Genomic DNA, 21,984 nt, shown 5'->3' with positions numbered 1-21,984 from the left:
TCATCTATTCACCTGACTTGATTGGTTCTGCTTTTCTTAAACCAAAACACTGCTATTACTAATGCATAACCCATGAAGTACATAAGGCATTGCACTAGAAATATGCAGTCCTCTACATGGGCCAGCACATTCCTGTGACATACACTTTCCTACAGATTACAGTCTGTACCCTAAATCACTACTTACTGTCAGGTTACATACAAATCACATGTATCTATGAAAATGTCATTTTTACCAACATTTAATAAGGGCCAGGACCAAAATACAGACATTAACTGCACATTATTTTGCATGTAGCACCCTCTACTTTAGGTGCTAGAAGTAGGATTTTTGTAGTGCAGGTTAATTTATTCAGGCCTACCTATAAACTAGGCCTGTTTGTTTTGAGCTATGTGGGCTGGGAGTGGCTCAGTGTAGGCTGGTGACTCACAGATAGCATCATCTTTTGGTTACCTCCCTCTGGCTTCTAGAGGATTCTAGAAGGGAGGAGGGGAAGAGAGGTGGAGCTGTCTGAAGGTGTCTCAGGGAGCTCTGCCCAATCCCAACTAAGAATGGCAGGGGGCAGGCCTCCTTGATATACCCTGGGTCAGCCCAGCTGGGGAGGGGTTGTCGGGTGGAAGAAGCTGAAGATGGAGCACTAGGTTGTCGGGGCCTTTGAGGCACTCCCCAGTCTGGGAGGGGTGACCTTGGGCCTGAGGGGTTCGGGTGCAAGTCGAAGCCTACCTGAGTAACGAAGGAGGATCTGGACAGGAGGCACAAAGAGGAACCAAAAAAAGACAGTGGGAGCTAGTGTTGCCAGGCAAGTCTCCAGGAGGGATCCACTGGAGTACACCCAGGAGTGCTGGTGAGTGACAGGCACAGTTGGGAGAGCTGGGGAGGCATGCCGGAGCGGACTGGGAGAGTGTAGTCTGAGATGGATGTAGAGCCTACAGGAGAGACTGTGATGTCATGGGCAGTAAAGTCGGGCAGCTGCAGCCAGGAGGGTTGGCAGGGCCTGAAGAAGGCTGACTGGGAGCAGTAGTCCAGTAGTTCAGCTAGCACTAAAGACTATCCTATTTTTGTTGCTACACTAAAGGGGCCCACAATCCCTGCTTGCAAATGACAGTTGCTAAGGCCTGGCTGGAACCAGAGTCAGGCCTAACCATGTGCTAGCTGTACCAGGAACCAAGTATTGTACAGGAGAGAGAGGAACAGTCTACAAATAAGCGTTGTGCTGTAGGAGACTGGAACTCTAGAAGTGTAGAGGTTCCAACCGATCATCTTACTGAATCCATTATCGATTCTGGGCATCCCATCATTTTTCTTACCCTATCCAAGTTTAAAATCTCTAAATAAAATACAAAACATACATACGGACTGTTCATTGTCTCAAGAGTGACTGGGAAGTGAATGCCGGGCTGGGGCAGGGTGGCAGGTGGACCACAATATCCAGCAGCCCCTACAGGGGTACCACTACATGCATATAGTATATTGTTGAAAGTAAGTACAGTAAAAGCTTGGATTGAGAGTAACTTGTGTAGCCATGCCCCCGTAGGAGTTCCTGAATGTAGTGGTTCATCTGTCACCCTGCCCAGCCAGACATCCATCTTACATTCATTCAGAGACACAGAACAGTCCATCAGCTTTGTTTTTTGTTTTTTTTTATTTGAGGGGATTAAACTTGGAGGGGAAATTGGGAATTATGGGATGCCCAGGAATATTCAGTGCAAACTTGCTTGGGACTTCTATATACAGTATATACACTCCAATGCCTCACTTGCTCGAGGCCTCTTATACTTCACTTTTGCAGCACTTCACTTGTTCATAACATTACTCCACCAGCATTTCACTTGCTGCAGACTGTTACTCCTCCAGACTAGCTAGCACCGTATGGTTAGCCCTGACACAACTTCAGTCAGACCTCAGTAAACAGACCTCAGTAAACTGTCTTTTTTGCGGTCAGGGACCTCGGGCCCCTGTGGTGTAGACTAGTTCAGGTGTTAGCTGTCCTCTATTCAGCTACCACTCCCAGATAGCTCTCTTCAGGCCCTACCAACCAGCCTGGCTGCAAAAACTTCTTTCCACTGCCCTTCCCACGGTCCTCTCTTCTGGTTCTGCACCCATCTCTCAAAGTGCATGCTCCCAGTTCTCTCAGATGTGCCTCCCCAGTTCCCCCGACTGTGCCCACTCACCAACCCTCCTGGCTGCGACCAGTTGTCCTCCCTGGAGACTCTTAAAAGTGTTCTCTCCCGCTGTCTTCTCCTTGCTCTCTCATGTGCCTCTCCTTCCAGGATCTCGTCATACCTCCTGGATCCACCCGAGCCACGGCCCAGGGTCACCCCCGGACTGGGGAGCTCCTTGTGGGCCTCGACAGCCTCCACACTCTCTTACTCCAGCTCTTCCACCTGATAACTCCTCCCCAGCTGGGCTGACCCTGGGTATTTGAGGAGGCCTGTCCCCTGCCAATCCAGATTGGGGATTGCTCAAGTCTCCCCAAGACACCCCAGACAGCTCCACCTCTCCTCTCCTCCTTTCTTTCCAGATCTTTCTAGCAGACTCTAGAAAGAAGAGGGAGGTCCCAGTGATGCTGACAGTGAGTCACCAGCTGCTACCCTGAGCCACTCCCAGCCCAGAATGAAAACAAACAGGCCTAGCCATCAGCCAGGCATGCCTACATTTTTCTACTCTCCAAAAAACCCTCACTCTAGCACCTACCTAACTAGAGGGTGTTACACTTGGTTTGTAAGCAGGGGAATTAGCGTGGCTGTATTATAGAGGGAAACTCACTACGTGGTATTGTAAATGAAGTAACTTTAATTGCCGGATAAGCAGCAGTGGAAAATGATATTTACAAAAGTGGAGTAAACAGTTCTCGTTAGCATATAAGGCAGAGATTCACAGTCCATTCACCAAAGATACAGAATGCAGCTCAGTAAACTGGCACTGTAGTTATTATTCCTCTCTTCGGGCCCATCAGTGGTATACAAGGCACATATTGATTATATGCCATAGGCTGGTGTCCATAAGCAGGTTCCACCGATGCAGCAGAGATGATTTAACAGGAAGATGCACTGTCTCCAATGATCTTCAATCACAAGCACAGCAGCAGTGATGATAGGCAGGACTCCTGAGGATCCCTGTTCTGTCCCTGCAGGCTGGAACACTCTCCCTGAGTAAAGCCTAGCTTTCCCTCACAAGCAGTGTATCTTTTCCTCACTAATTTCACACGTCTCTCAAAATGGTGGCCGGGCTCTCTTTTATATCAAAGCTAACAGAAAATGGTGGATAAAATCTCGAGAGAACTTGGTACCAATTAGAACATGAAGCTTCCCCAAGATGGCTGCTGGAGACAAGTTCAGAGAACAGTTACAGCCTCAACAGAATTTCACTAAACAGCAGGAAAACACAGACACTTTCTGAACATAACATGATATTTCTGCATTAGAAAGTAAGTATAATACAATTGTAGTCCCACTTCTCCTCTCAGCCAGTAAGACCGTCCTGTCACAGGTAACTGTATGTGATAAGGCTACCTACATTTTCCCCCCACTTACAGAATGCAGTCTTCGGCATTCACCTAGGTAAAAGCAATTAAACAGGGCAAAAGCATAACAAGCAGAAAAACAGCCATAATAGTTCAAGTCACTTAATCAGAATACTTGACAGGTTTCAGTCCCCTGATAGTGCACCTGGGTAAGCGAGGGTCCCGAACTTGCAACTGTTCATCTCCCTCTGGGGACACAGAGCAATGTTCCTCCTCTGCATCAGGATCAACAGGCGACACTTCATCCACAAGAGGCTCAGCTTCAACAGGAGTGGAAGAAGCCTGATTATCTGTAGCTCTTTCAGCTGAAGATAACTCCTCTACTGGTGGCAGAGGGGGTAAGTACCACTGCTGAATCACTATTGAGGATCTCTAGGCTGCTGTCCCATCTGGCAGATGGAGGAAAATCAGGAACAGGTTCAGCCGACAGTGAATCAGCAGTGAACACACATGGGTGAAGTAGGTTACGGAGCAGTGTCTTGCAAGGCCCATTTGGCTTCTCTGAAATAACATCATACACAGGCTGTCCAGGAAAAGGTATCTTCTCAACCCAATATGGGCAGGGCTCCCACTTGGGCTCCAGCTTGTTGCCTCTAATGTGTCTGGGGTTGCACACCAAAACCCTGTCTCCTGGTTTTTGTGGCAGCAAGTTGACAGTACTTTCGTCAGCCAGATCCCGATGCCTCCCCAGCACCATTTGTTTAGCTCGTGCTAGCAATGCCAATGGTCTTAGACCCACTCATCAGGGGTCCTTGATGTGATGGGCACTGGAGTTTCCAATAATAAGTCCACAGGTAAATGGCCGCAACGGCCAAACATCAAAAAATGGGAATTATAACCAGTTGTCGTCTGATTATAAGCACAGACAACATCACCAATATACTGTGGCCATCTTTCTCATTGCTCTTGCTCCAAGGTGCAAATCAACCCCAACAGCATGCTAATAAAGAGCTCACAGACACCATTGCCTTGGGGATGATGGGGGGGGGGGGGGTATGAGATTTTCGAATGCCACTAAAGTGACACAGTTCAAAAAACACCTAAGACTCAAAGTTTGGGCCTTGGTCAGATAAAAATCTTTTTAGGGCACCCATAGGATTGCACCATGTTTCCAGAACAGTTTAGCTGTGGTAATGGCAGTCTGATCCTTGGTTGGCACAACAATGGCAAACTTAGAAAAGTTGTCCACGAACACCAAGGCATAGTGGAACCCAGATGTTTCAGCCACTTTCAGAAAGTCTATGGTCAGTAATTCAAAGGGATCTCCTGTGCTTACCACCACAGTGGTGGTGGTTCTCTGCTTTTCCCTTGTGAGTGGCACAACTCTGACACTCCTGACACACCTTCAGCACCGACTTAGTCAGTCCAGAACAAAAAACATACTTACAAACAAAAGAATCTGTCCGTTCGGCACAAAAGTGTCCTCCAGTACCATGAAAGACCTGACAGACCTCTAAGGCCTCTGACTGAGGGATGATCAGTTGATAGATAATCCGTGGTTCTTCTGGTATGCGTGTCTTGGTACAAGAGTCCATTATATCTTTCCAACTTATTCCACTGCTTAAAGCAGAGTTCCGTGGATTTTTTGTTTTTTAAAGTCAGCAGCTACAAATACTGCAGCTGCTGACTTTTAAAATATGGACACTTATGCCGCGTACACACGAGCGGACTTTACGGCAGACTTTGCCCGGCGGACGGGATTTGGTCGGACAATTCCATTGTGTGTGGGCTCCAGCAGACTTTGTTTTCTCAAAAGTTGGACGGACTTAGATTTGAAACATGTTTTAAATTAATCCGTCGAAATCGAGTCCGGTCGAAAAGTCCGCCGTCTGTATGCTAGTTCGACGGACAAAAAGCCACGCTAGGGCAGCTATTGGCTACTGGCTATGAACTTTCTTGTTTTAGTTCGGTCATACGTCATCACGTACGAATTCGACGGACTTTGGTGGATTGTGTGTAGGCAAGTCCGTTCATTCAGAAAGTCCGTCGTAAAGTACGTCGAAAAGTCCGCCGGGCAAAGTCTGCCGTAAAGTCCGCTCGTGTGTACGCGGCATTACCTGTCCAGGACGCCCGCGATGTCGGCACCCGAAGCCGATCTGTCCCTCGGCTCTCAGGTGCTGCCGCCGTCATCTTCAGTAAGGGAATCAGAAAGTAATGGGCTTCACTTCCTGGTTCCCTACTGTGTATGCGCGACTCGCGCTGCGCATTCCTACTGGTCCCTGCTGTCACCTGGGACCCTTGTGTCTCCCAGAAGACAGCGGGGGGGGGAAGTGGCGTAGATACCCGCGGGTGGCGGGTATCTATGCCCGAAAGTGGGAGCAAAATACCTGTATTAGACAGGTTTTTGCTCCCCCCTGAAAGGTGCCAAATGTGACACCGGAATTGGGGAGGATTCCGAAAAGCGCAAGTTCCATTTTTGGGTGAAACTCAGCTTTAAGAAGGTGACACAAGGTTGACGAGAGCCTTCTTCGCTCCCTGTAGTCTGTTTTTCTATTTCTGTCCCAATATTTCAAGAGCTTACCAATGTCGGGGGTCTTTCCACTGAAGTTTAATCCACTCTTAAAGAGTATGAATTTCTGGCCCTCTTTGTGGGATTTGGTCAATTTGCAGAGCTGAGGACGCTCGTTGCTTTCGGAGCTTGACCCTGGAGGGGACAACCTCATACTCTTCATGCTCTGGATCTCTATCCTCCTGAGGCTGGTCATGGGGAAACCGTGAGAGGACGTCAGCATTGCCACTGAAGCGCCCTGGCATGTAGTGAATAGTATAGTTGAACTGGGCAAGCCGGGCCACCCAACTTTGCTCCAAAGCCTCAAGTTTAGCAACATCTAGGTAGGCAAGAGGGTTGTTGTCAGTATAGATGTCCACTTGTCCACCTACCAAATACTCAGCAAACTTTTCAGTGATAGCCCAGACTACCGCTAACAGCTCAAGTTTAAAAGAGCTGTAGTTGGCTGGATTATGTTCTGTAGGTCGCAAGCTGCGACCAGCGTATGCCAGCAAGTCCCATCTTGCTCCTGAGCAAGCACAGCCCCCAAGCCTTGGAGATTGCCATCGGTGTACACCCGGAAGGGTTTACGGTAGTCAGCGTAAGCCAGTATGGACACAGAAATCAACTTTGCCTTGAGGGTCTCAAACGCTTCACTCTGTGCTGCCCCCCAACTCTCATTAATACTTGGGGAAGATTTTCCCATTTTATGGGCAGGTTGACCACACAGCAACTAGGTCAGTGGGGCCGCATCACTAGCAAGGTTTGGAATGAATCTGCGGTAATAGCCCCAAGAAAGAGCAAAGCTCTGTCACCGTGTTTGGAGTGGTCCATGCCTGCACGGCCTGAATTTTATCTGGATCTGAGGACACCCCCTTTGCCTCGACCACATGCCCCAAATAGTGGATTTTGGTCTTCATAAAATTACATTTTTCTGGTTTGAGCTTAAGTCCATATTGAGCTACCCGAGAGAGGACTTGATCCAAATGCTTCAAATGGTCCTCAAACAAGTCTTCTAAGCAATGTTCCATTAGCCTTTCTAAAGTGCTGGGGGCATTAGTCAGGCCGAAATAAGGAAGGTGCTTTTGGGATATATATATATACACACACACGCATCTGAAATCGTATAGTAGCCCATGGAAGTAACTAGTATAAAAAGCCAAATGCTTATTGAGTAATGGATACAAATGGATTATAGGATAAAAATGAATCACAGTTGAGATCAAGCTATGTGTTGGGAACATGTTGACATTGATAGGCTTGACATGTTTCGTGCCATTTGCCACTGATCAGGAGAAAATGCATAGCATATCTGAAAATAATGAAAAAAGGTACGAAATAGGATCTAATGTTTTGCCAAGATAGAATAAAAGAAGGTAGGGGCAAGGGGAAACAAGATGTGTATCTCCCTGGAATACTTATGTATAAATTGTTCTAAATAAGCAGTGATGTAAGTCAGACCCTGTTCCCATTAGGGATTCTTCACCCCGTGGCAGTGGGTAAGCATCTTGATGAGTATATGAGTTCAGTCTGCGATGATCCACACAAAAACATACATTTCTATCTTTCTTTCGGACAAGAACTATGGGAGCAGCCCAAGGACTGCAACTCTCTCATATCACCCCCCCCTTATAGCATTCCTCGTAGTAAGTCTTTAACTTCCTGACAAAGGGCAGGGGTATATTACGATACCTTTCATGGATGGGAGTAGTGTCCCCAGTGTGGATTGGATGATCCAAAGCAGTAGTACAGCCATAGTCCTCGGGGCCCTGTGAGAATGCAATCAGATGTTTGTGAACCAACTGCTGTATTTTGGTTAATTGATCAGGAGTCATCTTTTGAACTGGAAGTGCGAGTTCTGCTAATAACTTCAAAATATAGGAGTCCTCGGGAACAGGCAGAGCAGATTGCAAAGAAGCTCATGTAGCTTCCACTCCAGGGCAAGGATCAGTGATTCAGTTTCTAGGTCCTGTATACACATCTGCAGTAGTCAGTGGGTACGTGGAGAGGGGCAGATCCCATGTTAACAAGTTGCACCAATGTCCTTGCTGGACAACAGACAAAGTCCTGGCTATTAACCATTCACCTTTTATGTTTAGATTGCATTGTGGTTCTGCCATCACAGTGGATCCTTCTACGTGCCTTCTAGACACCACAGGAAGGGGGCACACCAGCTCTTGATGGGGTTGTATAGTAACCCGCTGGCATGCGGGTAAGGCAGATGACCCAAACTTTCTCTATATATTTGTGACATGATGTCTGAACAGCCCGACAAGCATTAATCAGATTCTGTAGCTGGGTTTCTGGCCGTTTAGACCCCTTTGTAGAAGCCTCCTGAAGAAGGCGGTTTAAGTCTAGTTCCTTCAGGGAATTCATGCCCAACACCACTGTAATATCTGAGAAGGAAGCAACATGGGTCTCCACCATCCTGACCTGGGTGAGGGTCTGCCCATAGACTTTCATGGACATCCAGGTGACCCCTACTACCAAATAGGCAGGTTATTTGCAGCTTTCAGATTTAGCCAGGAAGGATCTTGAGTTGGGGCGTTGCCAAAATGGTGCTGGTAGAAGTGAGATGCCATGGTAGTGACTTCTGATCCAATGTCCACCAAACAGCTGGCCGGCTGGCCTTTGAAAGTCACAGTTACTACTTAGAGGCACCTCTCTTCTTTTTTTTACTCTGTAGCTCCTGCTGGATTTTGCTTTTAATCCCCTTGTGGAGGCTGCCATTTGTGGATGGACATTTTATGGTTACACAACCTTCACATTACTATAATCTTTTTATATGGACTATAAACTGAAGGACTTATGAATAAATGGTTGTGGAACGAATCATCTGGGTTTCCATTATTTCTTATGAAGAAAATTTGCCTTGATATAAGAGTGCTTTGGATTGCCATTGGCTCCCGCTGCTGTCAATCGAATCCAATGATGCAGGAGCCGGGGGCGGAGCAGAGTCCTGCTGTCTGTGTCAATGGATGCAGCAGTAGGACACGGGAGCGCACCTGCACTAATGCCAAAAGCAAGAGCGCTTCTCCGATGGGCACTCGAGAAGGGGAGGAGCCAGGAGCGCCACTGAGGGACCTCAGAAGAGGAGGGTCGGGCCACTCTGCGCAAAACCAACTGCACAAAGGAGGTAAGTATAACATGTTTTTTTTTTTTTTTTTAAAGTGAACGTTTAGACGTTTAGATATTCTTAAAGCATAACTCCACTTTTGTTGAGGAAAAACATTCCCCCCTGGGTGATCTATGTACATTGCAAGGATTATAATAACCTTTGTTGCAGATTCCTATCTTTTGTTATTCTGAAGAAATCCATGTGTGTTTGTCTGTGCCTCTGTATTGAGTGGGTCTAATGGGAGTGGTTCCATAATTAAGGTGTGCAGCTGCAGGGCACTAATGAGGAAATCTGCTGGGCCTGCATCCCTTTAGATATGTTCCCATTGAAAGTATCTCTCCAAAAATTACATTTTTGCTGCAGGGGATGCCTGAACTCTGACTTGTATCTTAGGCAGACTTCTGGGAAAATTGGTGAGCCAATCAGACAAGCAGAAAATGATGTTTCTGGGGAGTGGTCAGTACACACTCTGTGTACAGAACAACTCCAGGTAGCCATATTGCAATGTAGTCTCAGAAAATTACAGCGGCTGCAGATTGAAAAGGAAAGGTAATGTTTAATAACATTCAATTACAATATGATTAGTGTCATAATTATATATGCTATATTATTTTTTCTTTATTTGCTATTTTTTCCCCCCACGAAAGTGGAGTTACCCTTTTAAGAATCTATGAGCCCAGGCATAAAAGGGAGACTAATGACCTTTCTCTCTGTCAGATAGCACCCTCCAACTCCTGGTGTCACAAGCCCAGAACTTTTGTAAATAAGTGTCAACAGTATAACATCAGAACTGTAACCTTCAACTTCCCAAGAGAGAAGAGTTCCCCTTTAACTGTGTGAATCTTATGCACAAAGTCCTTTGTGGTGGGGGGAGAAGAAAAGGATGGTGAAGAAGCCCTGATGATGTAAAGACCCGGTATCGTCAGCTAGCTTAACAAGAGCCCAGAGAGAATCTCTGTGTACAAGCATCCAATAGTGTGACTAGCATGTGAAAAGTTTCTCCTTGTGAACTTTGGTACAAAAGAGGTGAAATCAGGTGTCTGCTCTTTTAGGGTGTATAGAAGATAGGCTTTTTGTTCGCTCACCATTTCAAACGATAACAGGCTCTCAGGAATAGAGGGTCTCAGGACAGGTCCCTGCAGTGATATGTCATCAGAGAAAAAGGTGTCAGGCCGCGCACCTTGCGCCGCAGGTGTCCAGCAGGGTCTGTGTGTAGAGTGATCAAGGTAACCCCCATTGAGGATCTCTCAGCCATCAGGAAGCTGGAAATGGTGTTCCGCTCACCTAGGCAACGTGTCCATCACACTGGCTAGGCTGTGCTACCTCCCGCAGCCCTCCAAGCGTCTGGGTCCCTGCTCGCAGCTGAAAGCTGCAGTCCCAAGAGACCTTCTCATTCCCAATCCAGCCTATTTATCTCCTCTCCCAGCATTCTGTTCTCTACATCCAGCAAGCTGGAACTTGTAGTTGGACTACATGTCCCAAGATCATTTGCTCTTCTATCAAGTCCCGCTCTGCATTCAGGATATGACACTCTAGTATCCAAGCTGGGTGCTGGAGGGAATAATATCCCTTTAGTGAACTGCAGGCAATTTAGCTAGCACCTGACTACATCCTTGTGCCTGTGTTGGTTTCCCCTGGGTACTCTGGTTTCCTCCCATACTCCAAAGACATGCTAGTAGGTTAATTGGCTCCTGTCTAAATTGTCCCTAGTATATGTATGTTAGGGATCTTAGATTGTAAACTCCTTAATGAGGAACTGCAGTCAGCTCACATAATTTGTAATGAAAACATCTTTGCTATTCTGAAGCTTCCCTCCAACCACTTTGCATATTGTTTTTATATACGCATACTGTGATTCTGTACTTGCTAAATATGCTGCAGAAATCTCTGTCTACTGAGTCTGGCTGCAACCATTTTAATTGTGGGCAGCTGAAGCTGCTGCCTGTTCACTTCCTGGATTTACACAGACACACAGAGGCACACAGACACACACACAAATACACATACATACATACACACACACACTCACACTCACACTTCTGCTTGCTTGCACATTTCTCCTCTGTGGATGAATACACATGGATCTCTGAAGCCCCCTCCAGCTCTGCAGCTCTCATTGGCCCTCCTATGACTCACCCCCCCTGCTGGCAAACTCTCACAAGAGTTAGAGAGAGAGAGATGTGCATGATGTTATTAGCCTAGGCTAATTACCAGACAAGAAACAGGAATTGGACTGTATAAGGTATTTTACTGGCAGAAAAAATGTTTTACTATCCAAAGTCAAAACAACAAGGGCTGAAGATTTAATAGATGGAAAATTGAAAAAATGACTGAAGAGCCGCTTTAAGGGCAGGGGCTTGTGAATGTACAATATATAGGTAAAGCGATGCATAGATTGATTGAGTGCTATATAAGTACCTATAATGAATAATCCCCAGAGGCACTGAAACCTGGCTGTAACAGTGTTAACATCATTGGGAGCCACTTCCAATCATAAATGGTTACTGGGGGCATGCTCTCAGCACATAATGGTAAAGCCATTTAATGCATACAATATAAGTGTACAGCCAGGGTTAAGGCTCACCCATTGTGCTGATGCTTATATATACGTCAGCAGGAACTTGTTATATATAGCCAGTGGCATCGCTAGGGGTGGCTTCTGGGGCTATAGTCCCGAATCTGGGGCCCATAGCACAGAGTCTCTTACTACAGGGGTCCCTAACCACTGGGCCATGGCCTCTCTGCAATCGGGCCGTGGGTGCGGCAGGCGGGCTGCATGAGAGAGCCGGCGAGGCGGATGAGAAAAGCGAGCAGGGTGATATCATCTCTCCCCGTCTGCCCCGCATCACTGCTCTTCCGCCCTCACAGCCGGGCCTCTTCACTGTCAGAGGTACGGCGGGGAGCAGATAGATAACATCATCTCTCATTGCCTGCCCTGCATCACCGCTCTCCTGCCCGCACTCAGAACCAACCACTGCACTTGCCTCTATGCTAAATAGACCAGTGCTACCAACAATGTAGTGACAATGCACATTTGGTGGCACTGGCTGGCATGGCAAGTGACAATCCGCAAATAGTGGCAGGCGACTTGGCAAGCGATCATCCACATCTGGTGGCAGGCGACATGGCAAGTGACAATCCATGTCTGGTGGCAGATGACGTGGCAAGTGACAATCCACAAATGATGGGAGGCGATGTGGCAAGTGACAATCCGCATCTGGTGGCAGGCGACGTGGCAAGTGACAATCCGCAAATGGTGGCAGGCAACGTGGCATGTGACAATCCGTATCTGGTGGCAGGCAACGTGGCTAGTGAAATCCAGAAATGGTGGCAGGCGACGTGGCAAGTGACAATCCGCATCTGGTGGCGGGCAACGTGGCAAGTGACAATCCACATCTGTGGCAGGCAGCATGGCAAGTGACAATCCGCAAATGGTGGCAGGCAACATTGCAAATGGCAATCTGTATCTGGTGGCAGGTGACTTGGCAAGTGACAATCCACATTTGGTGGCAGGTGACATGGCAAGTAAAAATCTGCATCTGGTGGCAGGCTGTGTGGCAAGTGACAATCCGCATCTGGTGGCAAGTGACAAGTTGCATTTGGTGGCAGACGATGTGGCAAGTAACAATCCACATCTGGTGGCAGGTTATGGTGGTAAGTGACAATCCACATCTGGTGCCAGGTGACAATGGTAGGTGATGGTGGCAAGTGAAAGGCTACATCTGGTGGCAGGTGACGTGGCAAGTTGCATCTGGTGGCAAGCGACATGGCAAGTGACACGCCCGGGGGGTCTCACTGATTCTGCAATATGGTGAGTTGAACCACTTCATTATATATTACAATATAAGTAGAAATAATGCACTTCAATCACCCTGACACTATATCAACCGTGATACCGGGATGATTGAAGCGCCAACACCAGCCATTGCCCCGATAAATTGCCTGCAAAAAATTGCTTACCAACAGCATGCCCTTTTCCTCTTGTTTGGAGACCACGAGCAATACTAGTGAGTAGTCCTTTGTCTTCTGATGGCCTTTTCTTGGACATGGCTTTCACAGTTCAGTTTCTCGTTAAAGGCAATGTTAAAGTATATCTAAAGCCACTTTGTATATAGAGGTGACTGGTTAGAATCTCTGAGAGGATTTTTTTGCTGTCTATATCCCTCTTGAGGTCCATTGCGGCATCACTGCAACTAAAAGTTTTGAGTTTGTCACCAGGACAAGGATAGAGGGGAAATTTTCAAACAGGGACACTTTCATAAGAGAAGATTTCCATTAAACTGGCCATACACTGAACAAACTTTTGTCTGGTTCATAAAGATCTGGTGAAAATGTGATCAATGGGTGATCCTAATGGCACCAATCTGCCCGACATCTTTTAATTGAAAATTTGAAGGACAAAGGTGGAAAATTGTCAGGTGAACAGTGTCTGCATCCATCCTGACACAGTTCTGATCTTCTGACAACTGGTTGCCAGCATACAAAGCGAGAGATTCCTCAACCTGCTCTGTTTTGCATGGATAATATTTATTGGTGCTTTACCATACCATACAAACAAAGTTTTGGATTAAGATATACATTAAGGCCTCATTCTCGAACAACTAAATTCAATTTCTAACTGTGAATGTGGGTTTTTGTGTGGAAAAAAAATCATACATTTTGTAGTAAAACCTGTTTAATATGTCTGGGATTCCATGCAAAAAATAGGTCTGGACGACGTTTCAAGGTCTTTCAAACACAATTAGTTGACTCGATGATGGCAAGAACGAATGTTTTGATGAACGATATTTCAGATTTTCAATAGGAACTTTCAAACAACACTCTAATGCCCCGTACACACGATCTGACTTTCCGACAACAAAACCGTGGATTTTTGTTTGAAGGTTGTTGGCTCCAACTTGTCTTGCCTACACACGGTCACACAAATGTTGGCCAACAATTACGAACGTAGTGACGTACAAGACGTACGTGATATCTCCATTACGAATGCTAGTTTTACAAGACCGAGTGCTTCCGGTTCGTAATTGATTCCGAGCATGCGTGGACTTTTGTGCGATGGACACACGATCGGAAAGTTTGACAACAAAAATTTGTTGGAGGAAAATTTGAGGACCTGCTAGCCAACATTTGTTGGCGGAAAGTCCGACAACAAATGTTCCATGGAGCATACACACTGTTGGATATTCCGCCAACAAGCTCACATCTTACATTTGTTGTCAGGAAATCCGATCATGAGTATGCGGCATAACAGCGTATGGCTAGCTTGAAGTTACAAGAGCACACAGTAGCAGTGCCAGCAGGCTGATGGCCAGGTCAGGCGCAGACAGACCACACGCTTACAAGTTCCAAATGGAGTAATAACAGGATGTTGATCAAGATAACCACAGACAATCAGAGTACAAACACAATCCAAAAGAGTTCAAAGGTCAGTCCAAGGAAAGGACAGTCTGTCTCAGACAGAGGTCACAGACACCCTATCTATCCAGGGTATGAGCAAACAGCTAATCCTGATCTTTTGGTGAAAGTTGTGAGTTCCATTTATAGATGTTTGTAGGTGCACAGCAAACAACTGAGCTTCCAGGTAGAGTAACAACCAGCAGATGGTGAAGGTTTAAGTCTGATCATTGCAGTAGGTATTTGCATACTAGAAGTGTTCAAGGTTTGAGGTGTCCTGGGGGCATCTTGTGGTGGTCGATTTTTTTCAGTACATGTTTCTAAGTGGCATGAACAATTCATATGTATTACTACTGTTAGCTGAAATTACAGATGTACTTTAACAAAGACGTTTGATTTATCTGTATTGGCTGACCACCTTGAGGCTATGGCAGTGGTTCTCAACTCTTGTCCTCAGGACCCACTAACAGGCCAGGTTTGCAAGATAACTGAAAAAAATCACAGGTGACATCATTTGCTGCTCAGTGATTGCAGTATTCTAGTCTGCATCTTTCCAAGGTAGTACTTAAAATCTGGCCTGTTACTGAGGACAGGAGTTAAGAACCACTGGGCTATGGGGATAGGAAAGTCCTACTCTACTCTGATCATAGACGCTGATTCTGTGACCTTTTCTGCTGATTCCTAGTGTAAGCTTGTACAGAGACTTTTGTGATCAATGACCTAAAATTTGGAACATGGACACTTGCCAAATTGTACAGTGACACAACATGTTAAGTTAATACTGAAAAGAAATGTATTCCTGATGTATTAATCTGAAATTCTCTGATATAGGCTACCTGAGACACATCTGAGTATGCAATTATATTTTGCTAAGACTAATGGAGCGATATTTTTTGTGAATTGGCATTGTTCTTTTCGCTCTGGTAGAAGAACTCTTAGGTGTACCCCAGGGTGATAAAGCCATACATCGATAAAAACTTGCCAGGTTCTGCAGGGACTGGCCAAATTTCGATCCATGTATGGGCATCCTGGTTGTACACAAGCTGTATACAAACACTCTGCTGCCGGAGATAGCTGGTGATAGGGTTAGGGATTTGATTCAGAGTTCTTACTTAAATCTAATGCCTACATGTAAAATCTGTTATGAAATATAGTCTGTTATGAAATGCCTGCGTTGCAGTATCTCATGAAACTAACCTTTGTCTGCTATTGACACATTATTCTCGATGAAACCGCTTTTATTGTAACCTTTGGCTGCTGATACGACATTATTAGTCAAAAATGCTTTTATCAGCTGATATCTAAATTGTACTTTGATATTTTCGTCATGTAACTAATCTTATAAATATATTAAATAAAACAAGACAGTTAACTCACTGCGGGGCACTCACTACTCGTGGAATGAGACACAGACACTCCTGGCTCCGTGTCTACTTCTTTAAGGGTTAAGATTTGACAAAGCAATATAAACTAAAAGCAACTTATTTAAGAGTTGACCCTAACATTTTGGCGCCCGAATAAGCAGGGACACACCGGTGTTACTACAAGAGGTGGCTGAGCTACGCTGATGGAACAAAAGGACAGGCATTCTGGGAACCACAGATCAAAAACCTGGCCAGGTAAGAAAAAGCTTTATTTTTCTTATATTCTGTGCTCCTCGGATTTGTGCCTATCCGTTCTGTCAGTTACGGTTCTCCTGGTTTTAAAACACCAGCCTCTGTAGTGGTGAGTCTAGAATTACTGCATATTGTGGTTTATATTGCTGCAATTATTTGTTGTTTGTTGTTTGTCTGTCTTGTTGAGAAAGTGAATGAGCCCTGCCTAGGTTGGTATGAATTGAAAGAATATCATCCCAATGAGCAACGGAATGCGCCTTACTTCACATGATTGGGAACTTGTGAGCTTGGGGGTCTGATGCTTAAGTTTGATATTCAATTTAGTTCATAAACCATAGACGGGTTGCGAGTGTAAGCCCTGTCTGCTCCAAAAAGCAGGGATAAGAGTATATAAGAGGGACCCCAGATGCAGGATACCTGGTCACTTTAGGGAATGCTTGTATATGTTGTAGTCATCAGTCTGGTCATAATATTTGTCAGTTGACTAGCATATAAAGTAATTCGGTTTCAAGAATCTCATTTAGGAGAGGTTTTTAGTATTCTGGCATCCTAGGAGGAAAAGGCAACGAGGAACTAGTGTAACTTGGTTAAGTGTTTTATATTGTACACTAAGTGTCCCACACGCTACCTAGGCTGGACTGTCAGAATGGGCCAGAGGAACACAAAACCCCATCAGGGAATTGTGGCACATTACACGGTGCCACAGATAATTAAAAACATCTGTGGGGAAGATGAAGCGCGGGACTTAAAGGATGTCCTTTGTAAATTTAAGGTGAAAGGAGCAGCGGGTTTAGACCCGGATGTATGGAGTGAAATAAAAAGGGACAGACAAGGAGAGGTGTTAGAGAAGCAATGGATGCGTCAGGTTCAATGCTTAATTAAGGTTTCAAATAGAGCAAAAGAAGAGGGGTGGAAGTATAATCCAGATTGTGATGGTTGGGATATGAAAGATAGAAGAACAAAAAATGTTGAAAGCTTAAATAATATTACTTCAACCATCCCACCCTCATACACTGACGTAGAGAAAAATTCACATAAGTCAGGGTTATATCCTGTACTTGAAGGTAGAGGATGGGTTTGCCAGATTTGTGGATCACAAAACCCCGAATGGGCACAAGAATGTGTACGTTGTGGGGCGCAAAAACCTCACCCAGAACCTCTAGCCCCAGTACACGTCACCACACGAACGGTAACATTACCAAATCTCCAACACGGGGACCCACAGCATCCAAATGCGCCAGCCGTGGTTAATCGCAACGTGGCCATCTATACCTGGAAACCATGGTCGGCAGACACACTCATGGCTCTAATTCAGAATGCCCCAGATCCAGTAGCTAAGCCGGCTGCTTTCAGTAGATTTGTGACCCAGTTAATGAATACACATAGAGCGGCTTGGCAGGACGGAGAAGATTTGTGTAGACATAAAATGACTTTGACTATGTTCAATCAGTTTATGACAGAGATAGGTCCACATAGACCTGTGGAAGTAGCAGACGCAGACGGCAATCTGGTAGACGGACATGTCAGGCATATCGGCTCAAGGGAACCTTTTCTTGTTTTATTAAATGCTTTTTGTCAGACAAAACAGCAAGAGAGAGGATCCACTTCACCCATGAAACAACTGCCAGGGCAGACGGTATCAGACTTTTACTTATCAATGGAAAGTATGATGGCAGACGAGGGAATGGATTTAGCACTGCCAATTACAATCCGAACCTTCAACAGACAGTTTATGGAAGGATTAATTCCACAGATAAGTGAAAAACTGAAAGCCTGCACACCTGAGTGGAGAGCAATTAGGGATAGAGGGGCGTTGTTACAAAAGGCACAAGGTATAGAAGCAGATTTAGCAGAAAACAAAAGTCGAAAACATCCGGCAATCAATACGGTTGTAGATTCCCAAGAACCAAGCAGAGGTTCCTATCGCAAACCCCTTACTTGTTATTACTGTAACAAGACTGGCCACATCAGACGCCACTGCAGAAAGAGAATAAGAGATGAGGGAAAGGAGGGTGTTGATTACCCAGTTAATCAGAGGAGGAACTGGCCCAGGGACAACAATAATGGTGATGTTAGGCGGCAGGGAGATGGTCCACGAGCATGACTCGCCCCAGTTTTAGAAAGATCCAAAACTAAGATGCTTAAGACTACTATAACGGTTGGTAATAAGAAAATCTCTTGTCTAGTCGATACAGGCGCTTCACGCTCGTTACTTTCTGATTCTGAACTACTCCCTGAGCAAGAATCACCTGACACTTTATTAATAACTGGATATGATGGCATTTTAGCAGACGCCCCGCTCACAAAACCCTTAAAAGTTAAAGTAGGGAACCATATGTTCCTTTCATGTTTTCTGGTATCTAGAGGAGCCCCCACTAATTTGCTAGGAGCTGACATTTTGCAGAAAATAGGAGCTAACATTACCTATCACCCCGATGGCACTGTCACCTTAGCTATAAGCGATGATCAAGAACACATGGAGATGTGTAACCTGATACAATACCTGGAGGAGGAATCGGAACTGTCTGGTCCACCACCTCCAGATTTGGATCAGATCTTGTCATCCCTTCCGGAAGAACTATGGGAAAAGCATCCAGCTGATGTTGGACTTTTGCCCATACCTCCGGTTACCCTACAGCTGATTCCAGGAGCGGTGCTACCCCAACAAAAACAGTATCCACTCAGTGCACCCCAAGAGGCGGCCATTGAAATGCAGGTCCAATCCTTCTTAAAAAGTGGAGTTTTAAAAGAAGTAAAATCGCCGGCAAATACTCCTTTGTACCCGGTTAAAAAGAAAACGATAGCCGGTAGTCCGGTTAAGTATAGGATGGTCCAAAACCTCAGAGCAATCAACAAAATACTAGCCCCAATGACACCTTTAGTACCCAATCCACATACGTTACTGTCACAAATACCCTCAACTAGTATTTACTTTACGGTTATAGATTTAGCGAATGCTTTCTTTTCTGTCGCACTTGCTGAAGAATGCCAACCACGGTTCGCATTTACAATAAAAAATCGGCAACTAACCTGGAGACGCCTACCTCAGGGTATGGCGCACTCACCTACCTTGTATTCGCAAGCATTGCAAACGGTGTTGGGAGAATGGGTACCACCAGATTCTTGTGTATTGCTGCAATATGTGGATGATTTATTGTTGTGCTGCCCGGACAAGGAAACTTGTTTGGATACCACCCTTAATTTGTTGCGATTTCTAGCAGAAAAGGGTTGCAAGGTTAATAGGAACAAATTACAAATGTGTCAGGAAAAAGTTATCTTTCTGGGACATTGTATATCACAGGGTACAAGACATCTCACTGAGGAGAGGGTTCAAGTGATAAAGGGAATGTTACCCCCACGGAATTTCAAACAATTGCGTATGTTTTTAGGTATTGTGTCATATTGTAGACAATGGATACCACATGCTAGCGCTTTGATGCAGCCATTATACGATTGTTTGAAAATTGTACCGTATATGCTTACAGAAGTAGCTTATGAGTCGTTTATCACTTTGAAAAAGTTGTTGATTTCTGCCCCGGCCATTGGTATTCCTGATTACACTAAGAAATTCAATCTATACGTTGCTGAGATCGCTGGACACGCCACAGGTGTTCTGACACAGGCACATGTAAAACAAAGACCAATCGCTTACTTTTCAGCAGCATTAGATCCAGTATCTAGAGGTTCACCGTCCTGTGTACGGGCGGTAGCTGCAGTGTCAATTATCATAGGTAAGTCATCAGAGATTGTTCTAGACAATCCAGTTGTAGTGCATACCACACATGACATACATGCAATCTTGTCTCAGGTACAGCCTAAACACATTTCCATGGCTAGGCAATTAAGGTTACAGTGTACTTTACTTTTACCTCCAAATGTCACTTTTCAGCGCTGTACAACCTTAAATTTGGCCACCTTTTTGCCTCTTCAGTCACCAGATTTGGCAAGGGGGAATGATAGTACTAATAGTACTAGTGAGAAAGGAAATGAGGTACCTGACACTCTTTTGTTTAAAGAAGTAGATAAACACGATTGTTTTCAGCTCATGGAACAGGAGACAATGGGATTCCCACATGTTACAGATACACCAATTTTAAATGCTGAGCACACTTTGTACATAGATGGTAGCAGGTTTGCTGATGACAAGGGTAAATATCACACAGGTTATGCCGTAGTGACTGATACACAGGTAATTGACGCACAGCCCTTACCAGCCCACATGTCAGCACAAGAAGCAGAATTAAAAGCTTTAGAACAAGCCCTAGAATACTTAAAAGGAGGAGAAGGGAATATTTACACTGACTCCGCCTACGTTTATGGCGTAGCGCACGATTATGGCCATATATGGAAGGCTAGAGGTTATCTGACAGCAGCAGGTACTCCTGTAAAACATGGAGAAGGGATTAAGAGAGTCCTGAACAATCTTCAAAAGGTTAAACGAGTGGCCATCATGAAGATAGCGGCACACACGAGCGCAAAAACAATTGAGGCAAAAGGAAATGCATTTGCAGATTTGACTGGAAAACAGGCAGCTCTAGGGGGAGGAAGCCCTGAGACCTTAGCAGCGGTAGAGGTGAGTATCCCAGAACCAACATGGCAGCAGCTGAGTAAATTACAGGAGCAAGCAGGGGAGAGCGAGAAAGATAAGTGGGTCAGAATGGGAGCAGCACCAGACCTTGACAATGTATGAAGGGAAGGGGGCAAAATATGCCTGCCTGCCTCTCTGTACCCAGCAATGGCAGCGGCAGTTCACCTACCCACACATGTCAGTTCCAATTCCATGTATAGGATTGTGAACCAAGGATGGCTCGCCCCTGGATTCAGTAGTACTGCGAGAAACTACTGTGCAGCCTGCCAAATCTGTCTCCTGAATAACCCAGGACAGAGAGTAAAAACCCCACGAAAACACCAGGTCCGGGCCCAATACCCCTTCCAGAGACTGCAGATTGACTACATACAAATGCCCAAGAGCGGCCCCTTTGAGTTTGTCCTCGTGTGTATCGATTTATTCTCAGGTTGGCCTGAAAGTTATCCAGTAAAAACAGCTACAGCAAAAGCCACAGCTAAGAAACTGATCACTGAGTTAATACCTAGGTTTGGTCTTCCTGAAACCATAGAATCAGATAGGGGAACACACTTTACAGGAGAAATCATGCAGAATGTAATGACCATGTTAGGGGTTCAACAAAGTTTTCACACTCCTTACCACCCACAGAGTTCGGGATCGGTGGAGAGAGTAAATGGGACAATAAAGTTAAAAATACAAAAGGCAATGCAAGAGTTAAACAAGCCATGGCCTGAATGTCTGCCTTTGGCTTTATTCTCTATAAGGTACACTCCAACAGGAAAAACAGGATTGTCCCCATATGAGATACTTTTTGGTAGTGCACCTAGATTAGGTCTATACTTTCCACAGAGTATGCAATTGCAATGTGATAGTTTGACTGCATATGTAATACAATTACAACAACGTCTAACTAAGATCCACAAAAGTGTGTATTCTTCTCTTCCAGACCCTAATTCAATAGCAGGTACACATACACTGCTACCAGGGGATTATGTATATGTAAAGAAACACACCAGAAAGACATTGGAGCCAAGGTTTGAAGGTCCTTATCAAGTGCTCTTGACCACAGCCACTTCAGTAAAGCTGGAAGGAAAACCTACCTGGATACACACATCACACTGCAAGAAACAACCCGAGAAAACAACATGATGAAATATCTACTTACATATTTTCTGTTGAAAGTTGTTGTTTTACAAATACATGCATGGACTCCTGGTATTAATGTAATTGAGGTAGAGGAAACAGCAAATTTTAAATGGGTTATAGATGATCCTAAAG

Source organism: Aquarana catesbeiana, linkage group LG12 (assembly GCF_042186555.1).
Source record: "Aquarana catesbeiana isolate 2022-GZ linkage group LG12, ASM4218655v1, whole genome shotgun sequence".
Classification (NCBI taxonomy): Eukaryota; Metazoa; Chordata; class Amphibia; order Anura; family Ranidae; genus Aquarana; species Aquarana catesbeiana.
Note: the sequence above shows the minus strand (reverse complement) of the source record.